The sequence below is a fragment of the Oncorhynchus nerka genome, unplaced genomic scaffold, assembly GCF_034236695.1.
Source record: "Oncorhynchus nerka isolate Pitt River unplaced genomic scaffold, Oner_Uvic_2.0 unplaced_scaffold_2172, whole genome shotgun sequence".
NCBI lineage: Eukaryota > Metazoa > Chordata > Actinopteri > Salmoniformes > Salmonidae > Oncorhynchus > Oncorhynchus nerka.
Genome location: NW_027039124.1, coordinates 20001 through 42296, shown reverse-complemented (window position 1 = coordinate 42296; position 22296 = coordinate 20001). Strand labels below are relative to the sequence as shown.

The window sequence follows — 22296 nt, the reverse complement described above, 5'->3', positions numbered from 1 at the left end:
GCTCTAACTCTGACCACGTTCAAGTGTCCTCTTTTTGAAAGGACTCCGGGAGAGAATGGGAACAAACGAGAGAAAGAGGATCTCAAATATCCACATTATCACTTTATTGAAGGAAACAAGTCCATATTTTTCTGAAAAGCTGCAATACAAAAGCCCAACACAGACAGCACAGTGCAGAATAGGGCTGTGTACAATACAGTATGTCATGTATTGTATATAAAAAAGCAAGGCATGTACTCTTCTATTTTAACTACAACAATAAAAGTAAAGTAGGTTTTCTTTTAAAAAATGAACCTCCTCTTCCCCTCCCCACCTCGCGTGATATCCAATTTGCGATCTTGTTCCCAGGCTGTTTCCCGAGTCTGCTGGGGAATTTCAGAAAAAGGTTTGAGCCGGTGCATCCTCCAAACAGACTCAGCCGAATCAGACTTTAACACCCATATCAACCCAGCCAGCTGCACCAACGTGTCGGAGGAAACACCGTCCACTGGCAACCGAAGTCAGCCTGCAGGTGCTCGGGCCGCCACAAGGAGTCAGAGTGTGATGAGCCAAGTAAATCTCCCCTTGGTCAAACCCTCCCTAACCCGGACAATGCTGGGAAAATTGTGCCGGTAACTTGGGACTCCAGTCGGCCGGTTATGGCACAGCCTGGAATCAAACCGGGTCTGTAGTGACGCCTTGACCACTGCGCCACTCGGGAGGCCCGTAAGGTATAATTTAAGGTGAATGCACCAATTTGTAAGTCGCTCTGGATAGAGCGTCTGCTAAATGACTTAAATGTAAAGGTATAATTTTAACAAAAGAAAGAACAAGGCCACACACCATTAAAGTCGTTCCGATCCGATAATTTGAACAAGGAGTTGATAGGAGTTATACACAGTGAGTCGGACAGATACAGTCATGTCTGCATCTGTGTCCTACCTGGAGCCTTCTACTACACTCTCAGTCATGGTCATAGTGTTGGTGACCTGACTCTGCTCTATCAGTCATGGTCATAGTGTTAGACTCAGACTCTGCTCCTCGTCACCCATCAGCTTGCGAAGCAGGGGAAGGCCAGAGTGTCCTAGCTCCCTTTCTCATGAACACGTAGAGTAAAGGGATCCACAAGGGGGCTGAATCTCTCAAAGAGTGTCCCGATCTCTACATTGTGATGGCCTGTTACCCCTGATATCAGATATTGTATGATGAGGGGTAGGAACAGACTGTGACTGCCCAGTACAAGGGCCAGGGTGTCAATAACGTCTCCCGTTCGACAGCCGGCACAGAGATGGAGACGGACAGGTAGTTTCAACGTGCCCGCGAGGAAGAATACGAGCAATGGAAAGGGTATGAGGAGGTTAACTGCAAACAGAATCAGGTTTCATCTCGAGAGTCGGCATGAGGTAGAACATGGAGATCTGGAGGAAAGGATAACCCAGATGACGGAGGACATTACGGCAGTATTTGATGTTACGGCGAAAACGGTACCAGAGAGGAAATGCAATCACAAGATATCTCTCCAGAGCAACACATACCATGAAACCGATGCTCGCACTAATACCAAAGAATTCAATCAACATTACAATAAATGTCCAGGTACCAGACAGGTTGAACGGCCTCGTGCAGATCTGAATGAGATCTGCAATAAGAAGGTTGATAACATAGACTGAGCGATATGATCCCAGCTCTGGATCAGGAAAGTACATGGCATAAATGGACAGACAGATCAGAGGAAAACCGATGGAAAATGTTGTCCACTGGACGACGGTGTCAACGATGCTCCAAGTGGATGGGATGTCGTCCGTAACATTGTAGAGGTTTGCGTGCTCAGTGGATGGGATATCGTCCGTAACATTGTAGAGGTTTGCGATGCTCCAAGTGGATGGGATGTCGTCCGTAACATTGTAGGGTTTGAACGATGCTCCAGTGATGGGATGTCGTCCTAACCATTGTGTGAGTTTTTCTCAGCCATCCTTGATTGGTGCTTGTTGTTGCAGGAACTAGTGAATGGCAGGGTTCTTCAGATTCCAAGTTCAAGGTCCTTAATATTTTCCTGTTGTGTTCCTACACTCAGAAAAAAGTGAAATAGCTGTTTTAGATCTATAGCATCTAAGATCCCAGTCATGATTCTTTAAAACAGGTCTAGTTTTGACCTCAATTATGCATCTTTACTCAAATCTAAAAGCATTTCCTTCTAAAGAAACAGAAGTATGCTCAATATAGTTCTACATTCTGCGTATTTTGGTCAAACTGAACATGTGGTCAAAATGTCTATAGACATGAACATTCTTACATTGTGGAAATGTTTAGGATACCTTAAAACGTCTCTTTTTTCATTAACTAATCAATTGAGCCATTACGGCGTTTTTTAATGAATATCATATAAATAGAAAAAACGAAGTCATCACTGTGTATTTCAGTGGTTAACGCGTGAAGCACAAGAACAGTTCAAATAACCATTTTAGCATCCATGTGGAATCTACAGTATTGTCTCCATTTAGCATCCATGTGGAATCTACAGTATTGTCTCCATTTAGCATCCATGGAATCTACAGTATTGTCTCCATTTTAGCATCCATGTGGAATCTACAGTATTGTCTCCATTTAGTAACCATGTGGAATCTACAGTATTGTCTCCATTTAGTAACCATGTGGAATCTACAGTATTGTCTCATTTAGTAACCATGTGGAATCTACAGTATTGTCTCCATTTAGTAACCATGTGGAATCTATGGTATTGTCTCCATTTAGTAACCATGGAATCTACAGTATTGTCTCCATTTAGTAACCATGTGGAATCTACAGTGTCTCCATTTAGTAACCATGTGGAATCTAAGGTATTGTCTCCATTTAGTAACCATGGGAATCTACAGTATTGTTCCATTATTGTCTCCATTTAGTAACCATGTGGAAGTGGAAATGCGTTAGAAACATGCCATTTTTACAGCACAGATACAGATACATACTTAGTAACCAGATACTCACAGATACAGAATCTACAGATATTTGATACTCCAGATACAGCACAGATTCAGTAACCACAGATACTCACAGATGTTATCTACAGCACAGATACAGATACAGCACAGATACAGATACAGATACAGATACTGATACTCACAGATACAGATACAGCACAGATACAGATACAGAAATAGATACAGCACAGATACAGATACAGCACAGATACAGATACAGATACAGCACAGATACAGATACAGCACAGATACAGATACCTATCAGATACAGATACAGCACAGATACAGATACAGATACAGATACAGCACAGATACAGATACAGCACAGATACAGATACAGATACAGCACAGATACAGATACAGATACAGCACAGATACAGATACAGATACAGATACAGCACAGATACAGATACACAGATACAGATACAGATACACAGATACAGATACAGCACAGATACAGATACACAGCACAGATACAGATACACAGATACAGATACAGCACAGATACAGATACAGATACAGATACACAGATACAGATACAGCAGATACAGCACAGATACAGCACAGATACAGATACAGATACAGCACAGATACAGCACAGATACAGATACAGATACTCACAGATACAGCACAGATACAGCAAAGATACAGCACAGATACAGCACAGATACAGATACAGATACAGATACAGCACAGATACAGATACAGCACAGATACAGATACAGATACAGCACAGATACAGATACAGATACAGATACAGCACAGATACAGATACAGCACAGATACAGCACAGATACAGATACAGCACAGATACAGATACAGCACAGATACAGATACAGATACAGCACAGATACAGATACAGATACAGCACAGATACAGATACAGATACAGCAGATACAGATACAGATACAGATCACACAGATACAGCACAGATACAGCACAGATACAGATACAGATACAGATACAGATACAGATACAGCACAGATACAGATACAGCACAGATACAGATACAGCACAGATACAGATACAGATACAGCACAGATACAGATACAGCACAGATACAGATACAGCACAGATACAGATACAGATACAGATACAGCACAGATACAGATACAGATACAGCACAGATACAGATACAGATACAGCACAGATACAGATACAGATACAGCAGATACAGATACAGATACAGCACAGATACAGGTAGCACAGATACAGATACAGATACAGCACAGATACAGCAGCACAGATACAGATACAGATACAGATACAGCAGATACAGCACAGATACAGCAAGATACAGATACAGCACAGATACAGCACAGATACAGATACAGCACAGATACAGATACAGATACAGATACAGCACAGATACAGATACAGCACAGATACAGATACAGATACAGCACAGATACAGATACAGATACAGATACTCACAGATACAGCACAGATACAGATACAGATACAGCACAGATACAGATACAGCATACAGACAGATACAGATACAGCAAAGATACAGCACAGATACAGCACAGATACAGATACAGATACGATACAGCACAGATACAGATACAGCACAGATACAGATACAGATACAGCACAGATACAGCACAGATACAGCACAGATACAGCACAGATACAGATACAGATACAGCAGATACAGCACAGATACAGATACAGATACAGATACAGATACAGATACAGATACAGCACAGATACAGATACAGATACAGCACAGATACAGATACAGATACAGATACAGATACAGCACAGATACAGATACAGCACAGATACAGATACAGATACAGATACAGATACAGCACAGATACAGATACAGATACAGATACACAGATACAGATACAGCACAGATACAGCAGATACAGATACAGATACAAATACAGTACAGATACAGATACAGCACAGATACAGATACAGCACAGATACAGATACGAATACAGATACAGCACAGATACAGCACAGATACAGATACAGATACTCACAGATACAGATACAGCACAGATACAGATACAGCACAGATACAGATACAGATACAGATACAGATACAGCACAGATACAGATACAGACAGATACAGATACAGATACAGACAGATACAGATACAGATACAGCACAGATACAGATACAGATACAGATACAGATACAGACAGATACAGATACTCACAGATACAGATACAGATACAGCACAGATACAGATACAGATACAGCACAGATACAGATACAGCACAGATACAGATACAGCACAGATACAGATACAGATACAGCACAGATACAGATACAGCACAGATACAGATACAGATACAGCATACAGATACAGATACAGCACAGATACAGATACAGATACAGATACAGCACAGATACAGATACAGCACAGATACAGATACAGATACAGATACAGATACTCACAGATACAGATACAGATACAGCACAGATACAGATACAGATACAGCACAGATACAGATACAGATACAGCACAGATACAGATACAGATACAGATACAGCACAGATACAGCACAGATACAGATACAGCACAGATACAGATACAGATACAGATACTCACAGATACAGATACAGCACAGATACAGATACAGCACAGATACAGATACAGATACAGCACAGATAGAGATACAGATACAGATACAGATACAGCACAGATACAGATACAGCACAGATACAGATACAGATACAGCAGATACAGACAGATACAGATACAGATACAGATACAGCACAGATACAGATACAGCACAGATACAGATACAGATACAGATGCAATACAGATACAGCACAGATACAGATACAGATACAGATACAGATACAGATACAGCACAGATACAGATACAGATACAGATACAGCACAGATACAGCACAGATACAGCACAGATACAGCACAGATACAGATACAGACAGATACAGCACAGATACAGATACAGATACAGATACAGATACAGCACAGATACAGATACAGCACAGATACAGCACAGATACAGCACAGATACAGATACAGATACAGCACAGATACAGATACAGCACAGATACAGCACAGATACAGATACACAGATACAGATACAGATACAGATACAGCAGATACAGATACAGCACAGATACAGATACAGCAGCACAGATACAGATACAGATACAGATACAGCACAGATACAGATACAGATACAGATACAGCACAGATACAGATACAGCACAGATACAGATACAGATACAGATACAGCACAGATACAGATACAGATACAGCACAGATAGAGATACAGATACAGCACAGATACAGATACAGCACAGATACAGATACAGCACAGATACAGATACAGATACAGCACAGATAGAGAATACAGATACAGCACAGATACAGATACAGATACAGATACAGCACAGATACAGATACAGCACAGATACAGCACAGATACAGCACAGATAGAATGCAGATACAGATACAGATACAGATACAGCACAGATACAGATACAGATACAGATACAGCACAGATACAGATACAGATACAGCACAGATACAGATACAGATACAGCACAGATACAGATACAGATACAGCACAGATACAGATACAGCACAGATACAGCACAGATACAGATACAGCACAGATACAGATACAGATACAGCACAGATACAGATACAGCACAGATACAGATACAGATATACAGATACAGCACAGATACAGATACAGATACAGATACAGATACAGATACAGCACAGATACAGATACAGCACAGATACAGATACAGCACAGATACAGCACAGATACAGATACAGATACAGATACAGCACAGATACAGATACAGATACAGCACAGATACAGATACAGCACAGATACAGATACAGATACAGCACAGATACAGATACAGATACAGCACAGATACAGATACAGCACAGATACAGATACAGATACAGCACAGATACAGCACAGATACAGCACAGATACAGATACAGCACAGATACAGATACTCACAGATACAGATACAGCACAGATACAGATACAGCACAGATACAGATACAGATACAGCACAGATACAGATACAGATACAGCACAGATACAGCACAGATACAGATACAGATACAGCACAGATACAGATACTCACAGATACAGATACAGCACAGATACAGATACTCACAGATACAGATACAGCACAGATACAGATACAGATACAGCACAGATACAGCACAGATACAGCACAGATACAGATACAGCACAGATACAGATACTCACAGATACAGATACAGCACAGATACAGATACTCACAGATACAGCACAGATACAGATACTCACAGATACAGATACAGCACAGATACAGCACAGATACAGATACTCACAGATACAGATACAGCACAGATACAGCACAGATACAGATACCGATACAGCACAGATACAGATACAGCACAGATACAGCACAGATACAGATACAGCACAGATACAGCACAGATACAGATACAGATACAGATACAGCACAGATACAGATACAGATACAGATACAGATACAGCACAGATACAGATACAGATACAGCACAGATACAGCACAGATACAGATACAGCACAGATACAGATACAGATACAGCACAGATACAGATACAGCACAGATACAGATACAGATACAGATACAGATACAGCACAGATACAGATACAGCACAGATACAGATACAGATACAGCACAGATACAGATACAGATACAGATACAGCACAGATACAGCACAGATACAGATACAGCACAGATACAGATACAGATACAGATACAGATACAGATACAGATACAGCACAGATACAGCACAGATACAGATACAGCACAGATACAGATACAGATACAGATACAGATACAGCACAGATACAGATACAGATACAGATACAGATACAGCACAGATACAGATACAGATACAGATACTGATACAGCACAGATACAGATACAGATACAGATACAGCACAGATACAGATACAGCACAGATACAGATACAGATACAGATACAGATAGAGATACAGCACAGATACAGATACAGATACACAGATACAGATACAGATACAGATACAGCACAGATACAGATACAGCACAGATACAGATACAGATACAACACAGATACAGCACAGATACAGATACAGCACAGATACAGATACAGATACAGCAGATACAGCACAGATACAGATACAGATACAGATACAGCACAGATACAGATACAGATACAGCACAGATACAGATACAGATACAGCACAGATACAGATACAGATACAGATACAGCACAGATACAGATACAGCACAGATACAGATACAGATACAGATACAGCACAGATACAGATACAGATACAGCACAGATACAGATACAGATACAGATACAGATACAGCACAGATACAGATACAGATACAGCACAGATACAGATACAGATACAGATACAGATACAGATACAGATACAGCACAGATACAGAGATACAGCACAGATACAGATACATACAGATACAGCACAGATACAGATACAGATACAGATACAGCACAGATACAGATACACAGATACAGCACAGATACAGATACAGATACAGCACAGATACAGATACAGATACACAGATACAGATACAGCACAGATACAGATACAGATACAGCACAGATACAGATACAGCACAGATACAGATACAGCACAGATACAGATACAGCACAGATACAGATACAGCACAGATACAGATACAGATACAGATACAGATACAGCACAGATACAGATACAGATACAGCACAGATACAGATACAGCACAGATACAGATCAGCAGATACAGATACAGATACAGCACAGATACAGATACAGCACAGATACAGATACAGCACAGATACAGATCACAGATACAGATACAGATACAGCACAGATACAGATACAGCACAGATACAGATACAGATACAGATACAGATACAGATACAGATACAGCACAGATACAGATACCACAGATGCACAGATACAGATACATACAGATACAGCACAGATACAGATACAGATACAGCACAGATACAGATACAGCACAGATTCTCAGGAAGATCCCAGCACAGATACAGATACAGCACAGATACAGATACAGATACAGATACAGATACAGATACAGATACAGCACAGATACAGATACAGCACAGATACAGCACAGATACAGATACAGATACAGATACAGCACAGATACAGATACAGATACAGCACAGATACAGATACAGCACAGATACAGCACAGATACAGATACAGATACAGATACAGCACAGATACAGCACAGATACAGCACAGATACAGATACAGCACAGATACTCACAGATACAGATACAGATTACAGATACAGCACAGATACAGATACAGACACAGATACTCACAGATACTCACATGACTCACAGATACTCACAGATACTCACAGATACAGCACAGATACAGATACAGCACAGATACTACAGATACAGCACAGATACTCACAGATACTCACATGTACTCACAGATACAGCACAGATACAGATACAGCACAGATACTCACAGATACTCACGGTGCACACCCAGTGACAATACAGCATGACGTCTGAGCCTTAAATATACTGTGAGACAGGGAGTCCACCACTCCAGGATGTCAAAAGTCATTGCACAATTTGTGTTACTGTATTTGTCAGTCTTCATAGCTGATTGGTCAGGGAGATCACATGACATTACTACCAGTGGTTAAAGATCCCGGACCTAATCCATTCCACACTAAAGTATCTACTTCGATGTATTTCAGAGTGACAACAGGAATATGACCTCTGATCTCTGACCTAATCCATTCACACTAAGTATCTACTTCGATGTATTTCAGAGTGACAACAGGAATATCTGACCTAATCCATTCCACACTAAGTATCTCTTCCGATGTATTTCAGAGTGACAACAGGAATAACCTCTGACCTAATCCATTCCACACTAAGTATCTGCACTTCGATGTATTTCAGAGTGACAACAGGAATATGACCTCTGATCTCTGACCTAATCCATTCCACACTAAGTATCTACTTCGATGTATTTCAGAGTGACAACAGGAATACGACCTCTGACCTAATCCATTCCACACTAAGTATCTACTTCGATGTATTTCAGAGTGACAACAGGAATACGACCTCTGACCTAATCCATTCCACACTAAGTATCTACTTCGATGTATTTCAGAGTGACAACAGGAATATGACCTCTGACCTCTGACCTAATCCATTCCACAAGTATCTCTGCTTGATGTATTTCAGAGTGACAACAGGAATACGACCTCTGACCTGTAACATAAGACACTTCATGCACACATCTTATAATACGCATTAGAGGTCGCTTTCAGCTTTCCTGTGTAAACCGGAAGTGTCTTAAAATGATGTCATAGGGGCTGTTTCGAAGGGTTAATAAAGGTCAGATCGTTTCAAAACTTCATATGTGTGATTAGGCAACCCCCATGAACTGTAAGTCAGTCATTTCTCCCAACAGATGTCAAAGAAAAGCTCTCTGTCACACACACACACACACGCACACACACACACACACAGAAATACACACACACACACAGACACACACACACACAGCAAGGATGGAGTGACAAAGTGCGGTGCTTAAAGACACACAGAGCCTGCAATGGCATTTCCATTTCTCAAGGCCGTGCCGGGATTCCAGCAGATGCCCGCTTCACCGTAGCTCGCTCTGAGTGCAGCGACCGTGAAAAAACGTAGGCCCAAAATGAAGCCTGGCCCTAAATGTCATTTGCTTTTGGGTGACAGTGAAAGAACCGTTAGGGTGAGAAGCACAATTCGACCTCAGGTACGATCCTAAGGTCCTCCCGATCTGTGCAAGCCTAACCTTGACCGTGTGGTATTAACCCTTAACAGTTAAACAGGGATTTTTGATCTCACAGATTACAATGACATCTCTCCCCATAGGAATACATTGCCTGCTCCTCTAAAGTCAACCTGAAGCCTATGTGGTTATGAATGCCTTATGAACCTGTCTTCAATGACAGTCCATCAGGCCACTATGAGGTCTACCTGTGTCGATTCTAAGCTTCCTGTAGCAACCGGAAGTGGTTAAAATCACCCTAAACGTGTATATCCATACCCATCCTGCAGTTTGATAGAAATAGTGCATTCAACCCTGTGTAAATCAGTCAGTTCTTAACGTAAGGACTTAAAACTCAGGATTCTGTAAAAGCATACCCCAATGAGGATATGTGTTTACCTATAGCTTCCTGTGCCAACCGGAAGTGCCATAATTGATATGATATGATAATAAAAGTTGACAAAAGTATATTCATACAGTTCTTACACATGTGTAATTGACCCAAAAAAAATCGAAAGAATTTCAAAAAACGGTTTAAGGGGGTGATATGTTTTTTGATTTTTTTTTCACTTTTTAAAAATGGTACTTTTGGATGTTGACTTGTGTTACATTTGCAATATGAAAAACCACGGAGGAGCGCGCTCGCCACCTGTTGGATATTTAAAGTGTTACACCTGGTATTTCCAATCAACTTTGAACGAATCAATGCCGAATTGAGTGGTATTGGACACCGTGTATATGGTTTGTCCAGTGCCAATGACTTCCCATTCATTTTTTGTCCATTTCAGGTGTTCCTTACTTAATATAATACATCAATAAAACCAATTTAACCTCAAATAAATAATGAAACATGTTCAATTTGGTTTAAATAATGCAAAAACAAAGTGTTGGAGAAGAACGTAAAAGTGCAATATGTGCCATGTAAGAAAGCTAACGTTTCAGTTCTTTGCTCAGAACATGAGAAGATATGAAAGCTGGTGGTTCCTTTTAACATGAGTCTTCAATATTCCCAGGTAAGAAGTTTTAGGTTGTAGCTATTATAGGAATTATAGGACTATTTCCCTCTATACCATTTGTATTTCATTAACCTTATGACTATTGGATGTTCTTATAGGCACTTTAGTATTGCCAGTGTAACAGTATAGCTTCCATCTCGCTCCTCGCTCCTCCCTGGGCTCGAACCAGCAACACAACGACAATTAGCGTGCGCTATCTAGCTAGCCATTTCACTTCGGTTTAAGCCTATCAACTCATCTCGGGAGTTGATAGGCTTAAAAAAGTCATAAACAGCGCAATGCTTGGCACAAGGAAGAGCTGCTGGCAAAACGCACCAAAGTGCTGTTTGAATGAGTGTTTACTGGGCCTGCCTCTGCCTACCACCGCTCAGTCAGATACTTAGATGCTTGTACGCTTGTATGCTCAGTCAGATTATATGCAACGTGGACACGCTAGATAATATCTAGTAATTTCATCAACCATGTGTAGTTAACTAGTGATTATGATTGATTGTTTTTATAAGATAAGTTTAATGCTAGCTAGCAACTTACCTTGGCTTACTGCATTCGCCTAACAGGCAGTCTCCTTGTGGAGTGCAACGAGAGAGAGGCAGGTCGTTGTGCGTTGGACAAGTCAACTGTAAGATTGCAAGATTGGATCCCGAGCTGACAAGGTGAAAATCTGTCATTCTGCCGCTGAACGAGGCAGTTAACCCACTGTTCCTACTGTTCCTAGACCAGTTAACCCACTGTTCCTTAGACCAGTTAACCCACTGTTCCTAGACCAGTTAACCCACTGTTCCTAGACCAGTTAACCCACTGTTCCTAGACCAGTTAACCCACTGTTCCTAGACCAGTTAACCCACTGTTCCTAGACCGGTTAACCCACTGTTCCTAGACTTAACCCACTGTTCCTAGACCAGTTAACCCACTGTTCCTAGACCAGTTAACCCACTGTTCCTAGACCAGTTAACCCACTGTTCCTGAGCCGTCATTGAAAATAAGAATGTGTTCTAACTGACTTGCAGTTAAATAAAGGTATAAAAAGAAATCGGGCAAATCGGCGCCGAAAAATACAGATTTCCAATCGTTATGAAAACTTAGAAATCGGCCCTTCCGATTAATCGGTCGACCTCTAATATGCATACACCTTTTTGGGTGAAGAAGCTGTTAGTTTTATATTCACAGACTTGATGTGCTGGAGTACAGGCAGCTACTTGAGAATAAAACAAACTTACTAGTGATATTCCACCATACTTTTATAGGTCAGTCACAATGTCTAGGTCCATCAGACTTAAAACCAATATGTTGAGACAAATGATGAAACGTGATAACAGTCCTCCACCACACACAAATGAAACAAACGAAATATTGTGCAAATACTTCAGAAAAATGACTTCCTTCTTGTCACTAATGTTGAAATTGTGGGGTTACATACAGTACCTGTCAAAAGTTTGGACACACCTACTCATTCAAGGGTTTTTCTTCATTTTTACTATTTTCTACATTGTAGAATAATATGGATGACATCAAAACTATGAAAGAACACATGTAGTGACCGACAACAAAAAGTTGTAAATAAATATTTTATATTTGAGATTCTTCAAAGTAGCCACCCTTTGCCTTGTGACAGCTTTGCACAGTCTTGGCATTCTCTCAACCAGCTTCATGAGGTAGTCACCTGGAATGCATTTCAATTGACAGGTGTGCCTTGTTAAAAGTTCATTTTGTGGAATTTGTATCCTTCTTAATGCGTTTGAATGTTGTGTTGTGACGTTTGAACCAATCAGTTGTGTTGTGACAAGGTAGAGGTGGTGTACAGACCTTACAGTGAAATGCTTCCTCGCGGGGTACTGGTTAACCAAGCGATGCCTTAACCAACACTGCAGTTCAGAAAATAGGTGAGTCGAGCAAATATTTACAGGTGGTCGATAAACTCAAGTTCGGCGCGGGGTCAGAAAGGTACCGAGTCGATCTGTGAATAATCGAGGCAACATACAGGGGTACAGGTACAGGTACCGTCGATGCGCGGGGGTACAGGTACCGAGTCGATGCGCGGGGTACAGGTACAGAGTCGATCTGCGGGGTACAGGTACAGAGTCGTGCGATCGAGGGTGCAGGTACACAGAGTCGATGCGCGGGGTACAGGTGCCAGTCGATGCGGTCAGGTACAGAGTCGATGCGCGGGGGGTACAGGTGCCGGTCGTGCGGGGTACAGGTGCCGGTCGATGCGGGGTACAGGTACCGGTCGATGCGGGGGGTAAAGGTACCGAGTCGATGCGTGGGGGTACAGGTACAGAGTCGATGCGGGGGTACAGTGCAGTCGATCGCGGGGGTACAGGTCCGAGTGCGATCGGGGACAGGTACCGGGTGATCTGTGAGGGTGCAGTGTACCGGTCGTCTTGCGGGGTGGTGCCGAAGGTCGATGCGCGGGGTACAGGTGCCGAGTCGATGTGAGGTACGGGTCGATCTTGGGGGTACAGGTACCGGAGTCGATGCTTGCGGGGTAGTACAGAGTCGAGTGCAGTGGTCCGTCGATGCGCGTGGGTACAGGTGCCGGAGTCGATGCGGGGTACAGTTGATCTGTGGGGTACAGAGTACAGAGGTCATGCGCGGGGGTACAGGTAGCGATCTTGTGAGGGTACAGGTACAGAGTCGATGCGGCGGGGGTACAGGTACAGAGTTAATGTGAGGTCGATCGCGGGGTACAGGTACAGAGTCGATCTGTGGGGTACAGGTACAGAGTCGATCTTGGGGGTACAGGTACAGAGTCGATGCGCGGGGTATGCAGGTCAATGAGTGGTACAGGGTTTAGTCGATGCGCGGGGTACAGGTACCCCGTGGAGTCGATGCGACGGGGTACAGGTGCGATGCGCGGGGTACAGGTACAGAGTCGCGGGGGTACAGGTACAGAGTCAATGCGTGGGGGAGTACAGTGCCGAGTCGATGCGCGGGAGTACAGGTTTCTTGTGAGTTTGATCTGTTACAGGTGCCGAGTTGAGAATTATTTTGGGTACGTTAATAACAACAGGTACTAAAGGGGTACAGGTGGTCGATTCTGCACTTAGTTTGACCAGTTTAGTCTACATATAATATGTAATTTTGAAGTTTTTGATGCAACTAAAGCATTACCCCAGTTGAATTTATGTAATTTTAGGATTTTGATCATTTCTTCCCGGAATTTATGCGTTTGCTAACACAAAGATACACGACTTGAAACCAAACGCTGTTTTGCGCGTAAGTATGAGTCCTTCCACTACATTCTGATGAATACTCAAAGGTAAGGGAATATTTATGTTGTAATTTTGTGTTTCTGTTGACTCCAACATAGCGGAGAAATATTGCTTATGTCTGGCGCTGTCTCAGATTATTGAAAAATGAAACGATTTCTGTAACATTAAAAATAAATGTGACAAAAGCGGTGCATTAAGAAGCAGTGTATCTTTCTAACTATAGAACATGTATATTTAGTCAAGGTTATGATGTGTATTGCTTGTTATCAGGCGTTATCTGGCGGAGTTATATATAATTTCTCCGGACATTGTTTAGCATTTTCTGAACATGACGTCAATGCTAAACGGTGATTTATGGATATAAATGGCATATTATTGAAAAAAACATAAATGTACTGTGTAACATGTCCTATTACTGTCATCTGATGATTTCAAAAGGTTAGTGAATTATTTTTCTTTTAATCCTGCGTTTGTGATTGCATATTTTTGTTCGACAAAATGGCTATATATTGGCTGTGTCTTTGGTGGTGGTTGTATAAATATGTGCTATGTTTTGTAAAAAACATTTTGAAATCTGACTCGCTGGGTAGATGAACAAGGTGTTTATCTTTCATTTGAGCTATTGGACTTGTTAATGTGTGGAGGTTAAATATTTCTAAGAATATTTTTGCATTCTGTGCGCCATCTTTTAGTTGAGCGTGGGGTGCCCTAGGGGAGCGTGGTAGCGTGAACAAGTTATTAATGGAAGCAATTTGAACATGTAGGTCAGGCTAAAGTGACTATTCATAGATAATAAACAGCGAGTGGCAGCAGTGTAAAAACAATTGTTAATTGTTCTTCAGTCTTATGGCGGTAGTAAGAGAGAACAGTCTTTGACTTGGATGACTGGAGTCTTTGACAATATTTTTGGGCCTTCCTCTGACAACGCCTGGGTTGAGGTCCTGGATGGCAGGAAGGTTGGCCCCAGTGATGTACTGGGCGTCGCACCACCCTCTGTGCGCCTTGCGTTCGTATGCCGAGCAGTTACCATACCAGGCGGTGATGCAACCGGTCAGGATGCTCTCGATGGTGCAGCTGTAGAACTTTTTGAGGCTCTGGGGACCCATGCCAAATCTTTTCAGTTTCCTGATGGGGAAAAGGCGTGGTCGTGCCCTCTTCACAACCTTCTTGGTGTGTTTGGACCATGATGGTTTTTGGTGATAATGTCCTCTTCACAACCTTCTTGTTGTGTTTGGACCATGATGGTTTGTTGGTGATGTGGACACCAAGGAACTTGAAGCTCTCGACCGCTCCGCTACAGGCCCCGTCGATGTAAAAAAAAAAAGGTGGGCCCCTTTTCTTCACAAGATTTGACTTCACGCTGACCTATCGCCCAGGTTCTAAGAACACCAAGGCCCTGCCCTATCCGTCTCTACAATTTGGGAGAGGGTCTGTCCCAGAATGCCTATAATCCCATCCTCCCGAGTCGTAGCTCCTGTAGTCTGGGACTGTAGATGTCCGCCAGGCTCTGGACAGGAGCCCGCACCCGCTAACTGTCCTCCCGAGGCACGTCTACGTTCCCACAGGGATAAAGGACCGGCTGCTGACCTGGGCACACAGCTGTCATCTCTGGACATCAGGTATTTCTCCCAATTTTTCAGTTTTGATTTGTTAAAAGTTTGAAATATCAATAAATGTCGTTCCACTTCATGATTGTGTCCCACTTGTTGTTGATTCTTCACAAAAAATACAGTTTTATATCTTTATGTTTGAAGCCTGAAATGTGGCAAGGTCGCAAAGTTCAAGGGGGAGAATACTTTCGCAAGGCACTGTACATAATCCATGCCACAATTGTCTCAAGACTTAAACATCTTTTAACCTGTCTCCTCCCATTCATCTACACTGATTGAAGTGGAATTTAGTTGCAGTAGTTTATGTTGCGGGGCTAGGAGTTAGTCTGTTATATCTGGAGTATTTCTCCTGTCTTATCAGGTGTCCTGTGTGAATATAAGTATGCTCTCTCTAATTCTCTCTTTTTCTCTCTTTCTTTGTTTCTCTCTCTCGGAGGACCTGAGCCCTGGGACCTTGCCTCAGGACTACCTGGCATGATGACTCCTTGCTGTCCCCAGTCACCTGGCCGTGCTGACCTGTTGCACCTCGACAACCACTGTGATTATTATTATTTGACCATGCTGGTCATTTATGAACATTTGAACATCTTGGTCATGTTCTGTTATAATCTCCACCCGGCACAGCCAGAGAGAGGACTGGCCACCCTCATAGCCTGGTTCCTCTCTAGGTTTCTTCCTAGGTTTTGGCCTTTCTAGGGAGTTTTCCTAGCCACCTTGCTTCTACACCTGCATTGCTTCCTGTTTGGGGTTTTAGGCTGGGTTTCTGTACAGCACTTTGAGATATTAGCTGATGTAAGAAGGGCTATATAAATTCATTTGATTCGATTTGATTTAACAAGTGACATCAATAAGGGATCCATGGACTCCCTTCTGCTTTCACCTGGACTCACCTGGTCAGTCTGTGTCATGGAAAGAGCAGAGTGTTCTAATGTTTTTGTACACCCCGTATATTTAAACAACGAGGCCGATGGGATATGGATGTCTGATGAAGACCTAGGGTATGTCATGGAAAGAGCAGGTGTTCTAATGTTTTGTACACCCGTATATTTAAGCAGAGGCCCGATGGGATGTGGATGCCTGATGAAGACCTAAGGGTGGAAAAGAGCGTTGTTATCAATAAATATCACCTGGGATGTGGATGCGCTAAGGGTAACAGGTGTTCTAATGTTTTTGTGTATTTCCTTTCTGTTTTCCATGTTCCTAATTGACAATATACCACGGGTGGGGGCTGTTCTTATGCCCGTTGTATCAATAAATATCACCTGGGAGCGCAGAGTGCCTGGATACCCAGGCCTTTAGCCGTGTGCCTATCTGATTCGCCGTGGTATTGACCATGTACCACAAACCCCTGAGGTACCTTATTGCTGTTATAAACTGGTTCCCAACATAAATAGAACAGTTGTGGTATTGAGTCATACCTGTGCTACGATATGCTAAGAACCCAAACTGTTCTTAGGCACGATAATGCATCGCGGCTAAAGTGCCTGGACACAGCCCTGGAATTATAAACTGGGTGGTTCGAGCCTGAATATTGATTGGCTGACAGCCGTGGTATATCGGACCGTATAACACGGGTATGACAAAACATTTATATTTAATGCTCTAATTACGATGGTAACCAGTTTACAATAGCAATAAAGGGCAATAAGGAATAAGGCAATAAATAAGGGAATAAGGCAATAAGGGAATAAGGAATAAGGCAATAAGGGAATAAAGGGAATAAGGCAATAAGGAATAAGGGAATAAGGCAATAAGGGAATAAGGGAATAAGGCAATAAGGGAATAAGGCAATAAGGGAATAAGGCAATAAGGGAATAAGGCAATAAGGGAATAAGGGATACCTAGTCAATTGTTCAACTGAATGCATTCAACTGAAATGTGTCTTCCACATTTAACCCAGCCCCTCTGAATCGGAGAGGTTTTTATTTATTTATTTCACCTTTATTTATTTAACCAGGTAGGCAAGTTGAGAACAAGTTCTCATTTACAATTGCGACCTGGAGGTGGGGCTGCCTGTAATCGACATCTATGTCATCGGCGCCCACCTCGGGGTTTGTGATATATGGCCAATACACCACGGCTAAAGGCTGTGTCCAGGCACCCCGCGTTACCACACCTCCTTGGGCCTTATTGCTTAAACACACAGCTCTGCTTGGTGAGTATTCAAGTTTTTATGGATCAAACGTGAGATTGATATTCTTTCTGGTGTTTTACAGAACAACTGGTGCTGTGAGTCCAGGTTATCAGGACCTGTTTTGACAAAGCAAAGGTAACAGGGGAGCAAAGGGTCGTAATATATGGTGAGAAAGGACTGTCTGCAGTGGTGCCGTTATAATGAGTTACCTGATACATGGAACACATGGGCGGCAGGGTAGCCTAGTGGTTAGAGCGTTGGACTAGTAACCGGAAGGTGGCAAGTTCAAACCCGAGCTGTCGTTCTGCCCCTGAACAGGCAGGGCAGAACTTTTACTTTCAGCTAGAAAACTCACTGTTCCTATGCCGTCCATTGAAAATGAGAATTTGTTCTTAACTGACTTATCTAGTAAAATAAAGGTTAAAAAAAAAGGCATAAATGTATAAAAAAGTGTGTATTGATATTTTAACGAATGGAGATCCTGATAAAATACTAAACTTTTACTTTCAGCTAAAAACTCATCGACAGTAAACTCTGTTTTATTCCAGGTCAGTTATTATAAAGACGGACTGTGCTGCATGTTAACACCAGGGGGTCCTCTCTCTCTCCAGTTTTAACTCCTGGATATTCCTTCTGATAGACAGGCCTGTCATGTTAACACCAGGGGGGTCCTCTCTCTACTCTCCAGTTTTAACTCCTGGATATTCCTTCTGATAGACAGGCCCGTCGTTAAACACCAGGGGGGGGTCCTCTCTCCTCTCCAGTTTTAACTCCTGGATATTCCTTCTGATAGACAGGGTCAGTATTAACACCAGGGGGGTTTTAACTCCTGGATCCTCTCTCTCCTCAGTTTTAACTCCTGGATATTCCTTCTGATAGACAGGCCTGTCATGTTAACACCAGGGGGTCCTCTCTCTCTACTCTCAGTTTTAACTCCTGGATATTCCTTCTGATAGACAGGCCTGTCATGTTAACACCAGGGGGTCCTCTCTCTCCTCCAGTCCTCTCTCTACTCTCCAGTTTTAACTCCTGGATATTCCTTCTGATAGACAGGCCTGTCATGTTAAACACCAGGGGGGTCCTCTCTCTACTCTCCAGTTTTAACTCCTGGATATTCCTTCTGATAGACAGGCCTGTCATGTTAACACCAGGGGTCCTCTCTCTCCACTCTCCAGTTTTAACTCCTGGATATTCCTTCCGGCCTGTCATATTATGTCTGTAACATGGACAACCAAATTCTACATGAAGCCTGAAAGTTTTCCAGAAAGCATCTCTCAACTCTTGACAGTTATGAGAAGCATGTGAATAATGTAAATCATGATGGTAGGTGCAATGAAAGGACTCTTTTGTGGACTGTAACAGTAACTTACAGTAGTCCTTGATGATCGTTCTGTGTAAATTAAAGTTTGACTGTATGTATTTAAAAATGACCATGACTATTTACAAAGTTTTCTCTCTATGGGACTTTTCATGATTGATGTAAAGGGTATTACATATGAAAGTTAACATAATGTCGAGCCGAACTCCAGACTTACGATGACTTGGTCGAGATCTCGCGAGAAGGTGTGAACTTTCTGTTTGGACGAGAACTCGACCCGTCTTTGATCAGCTCAGAACGGAAGAAGGTGGGACGCGACGGAAAAGTAGATTAAAGGGATTTCTCGAGGGGTGGGCATGTTGAAGAAGAAAGAATGTTTTGTTGACATTTGACCAGGACAGACGGCATTACAGTTTTTAAACAGTACGTTAACAACACTTGAAGGTGATTTTCCTGTCTTTCTGAACAGTCCATGCCAGTTGTTAGCTAGCTAGCTAAACATCCATCTGGCCGATTCTGTTCTGTCTGCCTCTTGTAGCGACACTGTTAACATTTTATAGATATGTAACACAATCAATACCCTATTTGTATCTTAAATCTTAATTTAGTTATATCCATGTTTGTTTGGTCAGACGGTGGATTTAAATTGTTATTCAACAAGCTATTGACATGACTCTACTGTGCTACCATTTTGAGGAGGCATATGCTCCTAAATATTGTTCTGTGCTGTCTGGAATTTTTATTTGGGAGAAAGTGTCCAACGTCCAGGTAATAATGGTTGTAATTGTATCGACTTTAAGTGCCGGTATGTTTTTTTTTGTGGTACTGTTGATGACACGCTGGGCTCAGGACCAGAAGGTTGAGGGTTCGAGCCTCACAAACCTGCCTGTTTCATTACTTCGGTGTCGGACGTGAACGGACGGTGTTAACAACTAACTACCGTGTGTTTTTTTTTGGCCGGTGAGCGCGTCCCTGTAACAGTATGTTTTAACTAGTACTTGTATTCCGCTATGCTCGCTTTAGCCCTCATGTGGGTGGGATCTAACCCATTCATAGAGACTTTTGGCTATGTAGTTTAGTTAGCATGTGGACACCCGCTCGTCGAACATCATATTCCAAAATCATGGGCATTCATTTGGAGTTGCTTTCCAGTAGATGTTGGAACATTGCTGTGTGCTGCAGGGACTTGTTTCCATTAAGCCTGAGCATTAGTGAGGTTGGGCACTGATGTTGGGCAATTAGGCCTGGCTCGCAGTCTGCGTTATATAATTCATCCTAAAGGTGTTGGATGGGGTAGAGGTCAGGGCTCTGTGCAGGCCAGTCAAGTTCTTCCACACTGTTCTCGACAAACCATTTCTGTATGGACCTCGCTTTGTGCACGGGGGCATTGTCATGCTGAAATAGGAAAGGGCCTTCCCCAAACTGTTGCCACAAAGTTGGAAGCACAGAATCATCTAGAATGTCATTGTATGCTGTAGCGTTAAGATTACCCTTCACTGGAACTAAGGGTCCTGAACCACGAAAAACAGCCCCAGACCATTATTCCTCCTCCACCAAACTTTACAGTTGACACTATGCATTGGGGCAGGTAGCGTTCTACTGGCATCTGTCAAACCCTGATTTGTTAGTTGGACTGCCAGATGGTGAAGTGTGATTCATCGCTCCAGAGAACGTTTTTTCACTTCTCCAGAGTCCAGTGACGGTGAGTTTTACACCAATCCAGCCGACGCTTGGCGTTGTGCTCCGCCATGGAAACCATTTCACTGAAGCTCCCGACAAATAGTTATTGTCTCTGCGGTCCCATTCTGTGAGCTTGTGTGACCTACCACTCTGCGGTCCCGTTCTGTGAGCTTGTGTGACTTACCACTCTGCGGTCCTGTTCTGTGAGCTTGTGTGACCTACCACTCTGCGGTCCCGTTCTGTGAGCTTGTGTGACCTACCACTCTGCGGTCCTGTTCTGTGAGCTTGTGTGACCTACCACTCTGCGGTCCTGTTCTGTGAGCTTGTGTGACCTACCACCCTGCTGGTCCTGTTCTGTGAGCTTGTGTGACCTACCACTCTGCGGTTGGTCGTTGTTGCTCGTGAGCTTTTCCACGTTCAGAATAACAGCACTCTGCAGGTCCTGGCACAGAAATGTGATGAACTGTCTTATTGCGAAGGTCCCTGTTCTTATGAGAAGGTGGCAGCCTAAGGTGGCAGCCTGTGTCTTATTGGGAAGCTTGTGGCAGCCTGTGTCACTC

The 22296-nt window shown here is 42.6% G+C and overlaps 1 pseudogene; it reads right to left on the bottom strand.

The window, feature by feature from the left end:
• Positions 1-917: 917 nt before the first annotated feature.
• Positions 918-16100, bottom strand: LOC135567306 (uncharacterized; annotated as a pseudogene).
• Between the last annotated feature and the right edge of the window lie 6196 nt (positions 16101-22296).